Genomic DNA, 5,165 nt, shown 5'->3' on the forward strand with positions numbered 1-5,165 from the left:
TGTGTGGGTCTGAGACCCAACTCTCACTACCTACAGGTTGTGTGGACCTCCCCGTACACCAAAGTGCTTTGGGGAAAAGGACAGTAACTCAAAGTAACACTGAGTTCCTTTTCATTGGCAATTTTTGTTTCATATTATTTGTTCTATTTTCCCTTTATAATTACTAGGATTTAGTTTCATGAATGAGAATAAAATACAAACTACAATTACAAAAAAACTACACTTATCTTTAGAAATAATAGTGTGTTGAATTTTAACAGTTTTACTGAAGTGCAATTAACATGTTATAAACTGCATAAACGTAAATTTGATAGGTTTGAAGATAGATGGACACCTGTAAAATCGTCACCACAATCAAAGCAATGGACATGTCCATCTCTCAGCAACTTTGCAATCCCTGCCTTTCATCACTTCCCTCCCACGTCCATTCTCAGGCAGCCACTCATCTGCCTTCTACCACCACAGATTTGCTTCCATTTTCTAGAATTTTTAAAAAGTGGAATCATGGTGGCACCTGTAGCTCAAGAGGCTAAGGCGCCAGCCTCATACATCAGACCTGGCGGGTTCGAATCCGGCCCGGGGCCTGCCAAACAATGATAACTACAACCAAAAAATAGCCAGGCGTTGTGGTGGGTGCCTGTAGCCCCAGCTACTTGGAAAGCTGAGGCAAGAGAATCTCTTAAGCCCAGGAGTTTGAGGTTGCTATGAGCTGTGACACCATGGCACTCTACCCAGGGCAATAACTTGAAGCTCTGTCTCAAAAAAAAAGTGGAATCATGTAGCATGTACTCTTTCTCATCTGGCTTCTTATACTAAGCATAATTATCATTATCATTATTATTTTTTTGAGACAAAGTCTCACTACATTACCCTCCTGTAGAGTGCTGTGGTGTCACAGCTCACAGCAACCTAAAACTCTTGGGCTTAAGTGATTCTCTTGCCTCTGCCTCCTAAGTAGCTGAGACTACAGTTCAAACCCACCAGTCTCAGTGTATATGGCTGTAGCCGTAACCACTGTGCTATGGGCGCTGAACCATCAGCATAATTATTTTGAGCTTCATCTATGTCGTCGCTTGGGACAGCAGTTCATTTCTTCTTCTTGCTAAGTAGTATTCCACTGAATGGCTATGTGATAATTTATTTATCCATTCATCCAATGATGGAAGTTTGGGTTGTTTTCAGTTGTAGCACATCTTCAACACTTGAGATGGTGAGTCTTTGATTTTAACCATCCTCACTGGGGTGTAGTGGTATCTCATTGTGGTTTTATTTACATTTTGCTAATAAGCATATTTTATGTTCTTTCTACCATATCATATTTGATCAAGCATTTGTTCAGTTCCTTTGTCCAGTCTTTTTTTGGGTTGTTTTTCTTCTAACTATTGAGTTCTGAGAGTTCTTTGCGTATTTGCATACAAGCTCCTTTTTAGTTATATGCTTTGTAAATACTTTCCTCTAGTTAATTGCTTGTAATTTTACTCACTTAAAAGTGTCTTTTGAGGATGAGAACAGCTAAGAAATACTTGTTTAGATATCTAGAAAGTATCTTAAGAAGTATCTATGAAATACCTAAGGCTTTTCTCCTGTGTTTCCTTCTAGAATTTTTATACTTTTAGGTTTTGTATAGAATGTTAAAATTTGACACCATGACATGTAATTGAAAGAAAATCAGTACTTACAAACAAATGAAGCAAGTTAACACATCATCATAATTACAAATCAACATCTGAGACAGACTAAGGTTCTAATCTCAGTTCCAACATTTACTAACTATGTGACCTTGGTCAAGAAGGTATTTAACCGCTCTGACCTTGTTATATCATCTATGAGAACAGTTCCTACATCAGAAGATTGCTCTAAGGAGTGAGATAGCTCATGGAAAGCACTGCAAAATTCACATACCTAATAATCAATAATATAGTCAAGTAAATTTGATGAATAGAGTGTTCAAGGCATAGAAAATAGATGAAAAGATGGTGCCTGCATAGCTGAATGAATCCATTCTTCATCTGAACATATTTTCCTGGGATAAGACAGGGTAAAGACTGAGCAAGGATGAGGCAACGAGTCAAGAATCTGAGGTTTGATTTTCTGAATGGAGTAGTAAAAGGGGGAGACTTAAAAAAAAAATGGATGGTCAAAGTCCTAGCAGAGGAGCTGGAAAGTGATAACACAGGCTGTGAGCATGTCCAGAGAAAGATTGCAGTCAATGACTACGTATGACTAACTAGTTGTGTAAGCTAAGCGGATAGGGAACATATAGGTGAAATTTTGCAAAGCGCTGTGGAAAGACATCTCAGCCTAGCTTTAACTAGCTTTTTGGTGCCTACCAAATAAGGAGATTAGATCACAAAACTTCTAAGGTCTAGTGGCCTGTGAAATTTCCAGTCTGTGGGATTGGGAGCAGGGAGAGGAGTGATCCCTGAAAACTTCAGATGGTGAAAATAAAAAGAAATTCTGGAATTGACCGATATCAAAATACAACCAGTTCCTTGTAGAGTGACTTGTGGCTGATGGAGGAGAAAGGTGGTAATAGGGTATTTTCCCAATAGCACATGAAGTATTGGATTCAAAGATGAGAATGCCAAGAAAGTGAGAAGGAAAATTTACAAAAAAGGGATGGAGGGACAGGTAGATAGATAAGTGAAGATGAATCACAACTATAGCCTAGATAAGTGTTAAAGTCTAGAGCTTTACCCATTGGATACAATTTATCTGAGGAGCATTGTGAAAATAGGGTGCTTTGTTATTTTTACGTATGGTTAAAACAGATTTTTTTCAGCCAGTCAGTTACTGCATGAAATACATTTCCAAGCTGTAGCTTCCTAATCAGTGCTTTTTAGGTAAAAACAAATTTAAACATTTGCCCAAGGCAAACAAAACTGACATGTTCAAATAATTTTTAAAATCCTTTGGAAGACAAGAGTGTATTAATTCAGTTATTTGAACTACCTTGGCCTATGACTTTTACTGTACAAGTGGATAATTAAAAATTAAGGATATGTTTTCCAGTAATGCAATCATCACTGAATGTCTTACTTTATTTTGGTTGAAATTTAGGGAAAGGAAAACTCAGACTGGGTTTTATCCATTCATTCAACAAATATGTGGATACCTCCCATGCCCAGCATTATAGGAGGTGCTTTTGTCCGTTTTCATCTATACATTTTCTTGTTTAATTTTATTACTGTGTATTTTTGGCAAAAGAAAACTTTAAAATCTTAAAACTTGTCTAAGTCTCACTGCTGGTAAGAGGTTGGGTCCTCTTGGAATCCATAATCTAGTTAATAGGCAGGTACCTCCAAATAGTGTCCTAAGGTAAGCACCATCATAGAATACACTCGCCTGTATGGCTCCCAGAGGAAGCTCTGGGAAGACCTTTAAGAAATGAACAGAGCTTTGACAGGTAAATACAGGGCTGTGAGAAAGGAAAGAGGTGGAAGAGAAAGTCAAAGTCGAGGGGAAATTTTTCACAGAGGCATTTGGCCAGAGAATACCTGGTAGGTCATGAAACAGCAAGCAGCTGTAATTCAAGTATGGGGTGGGGCAGTAGGAAACGTCAGCATGTGACAGGCTTGGAGACAAGATGAGATGTAACTGCAGCAGGCGCAGCAGGCAACAGGAGGACAGCAAAGCATCTGGACCCAGAGAATGGCTGGGTCAGAACTGGGTCTTCCTACCTTCCCCTTGCACCCCATTTTACGGCATCCAGGATTTATTTTGTCTCTTGCTGCTTGGCCTGAGCAGAGATGGCATTGATGCTGGGTTAGCCACCAGTTTGCCTTAGATCAAACACTCCCTAAAAGCACCCTGAGTGGTGGGGGGCATGGGATGTAGGCTAGCAGAGCAATTTAGGATGGGGACTCAAGGAAAAATTAACACACTCCTTGAGAGAGCAGTGTCAGGAAAACGTTGGGAAGTCAAACTGGAAGATGTTATGGAAGAGGAAGATGGTAAGAATTGAAAGAAGTTTATGGGAAAAAATGGGCAGAAAATTACAAGAAATTTACATTAAGAGAGAAGCAGGAAGAAACAAATGTTTAATTCTAGGGTAAGAGAGACTTGACTATATTCCTAATCTGTGGCGAAAGTCAGTGGAAAAGAGAATGCAGGTGCAGAAGAGGCGATGGTAACTACCCGCGGAGCGAGTCTGAGGACTGGAGAGCGAAGGGGCGGGGTTAACCTCGGGCTGAGGGCGGGGCTTGGGAGAAGGTGCCTGAGGAAGGTGGAGGTGAGAGGTGGCCACAGCGGGTGCACAAGGAGGAAGGAAGCGTGGCCTGACCTCTGCCTAGGAGTTCTAATATTGCCATGTATCAGCTGTGTGACGGCGGGCAAGTGACTTAACATCTTTCTGAAGACTTAACTCCCCTTTTGGTAAAATGGGGGCACTAACTTCTAACTCCAATAACTGGGTGTTTTTGCCTCACTCGCTTGCAAGCGACTTCCGGGATGTTTCTATGTGTTTGTTTTGGGATGTTTCCCTTACAGGGCAAAGCAGCTGAAGGTGGTCTGGATCCTATCAGCAAAGTAGGAGATGGAGTGTGGAGACAGTGAGCGATGCCATTGGCCTGAGAGCAGAAAAACGTTTTAGCTTTAGCAGAAAAGGTGCTGGGCATAAGCTAGAGTGATTAACACAGCGTGAAGAAAAACTTCAGAGGACCCCAGGAGGTTAGAGGACAGGGATGCCTGATCCAGGAGGAATCAGGCTCCTTATCTAGAAAGGTGCTGGGAAGGTCTGAGCACAGCCTTATTTCTGAACCTCTCTCACAGGTGTGGGTTATGCAGGGCGCCCACGTTGGGGTCCACGCATCTCAAGAGGCTTTGAGAGAGTTGGAAGGCCCGAGAAATCGCCCAGATGCATTAATTTCCACAGGGCTTGCTAGAGGGTCTCAATCCAAACATTAGGAACCTGTAACCAGAGGTTGGAAAACCCTTCGGGAACGGGGGCGCCGGGCGGGCGGTTCGCGAGCAGCGCTGCGCAGCGCAGCGGGAACTTCAGGAACTTGGCTTTCATCTCCTGCGCCTCGCGGGACTCTGGGCTTTTCCTTTGAGTAAGTGCTGGGTGTAGCGCGGCCCCGCCCTTCCGCGCCCGGCCGGGGCGGCCCCTCCCGCCTGCGCGGCCGGTGCTGCTTCCCGGACCGCGCTGGAAGCCCCGGCGGCCGCCC

The sequence above is a fragment of the Otolemur garnettii genome, unplaced genomic scaffold (assembly GCF_000181295.1).
Source record: "Otolemur garnettii isolate 467f Iridium unplaced genomic scaffold, OtoGar3 scaffold00006, whole genome shotgun sequence".
NCBI classification, from domain to species: Eukaryota; Metazoa; Chordata; class Mammalia; order Primates; family Galagidae; genus Otolemur; species Otolemur garnettii.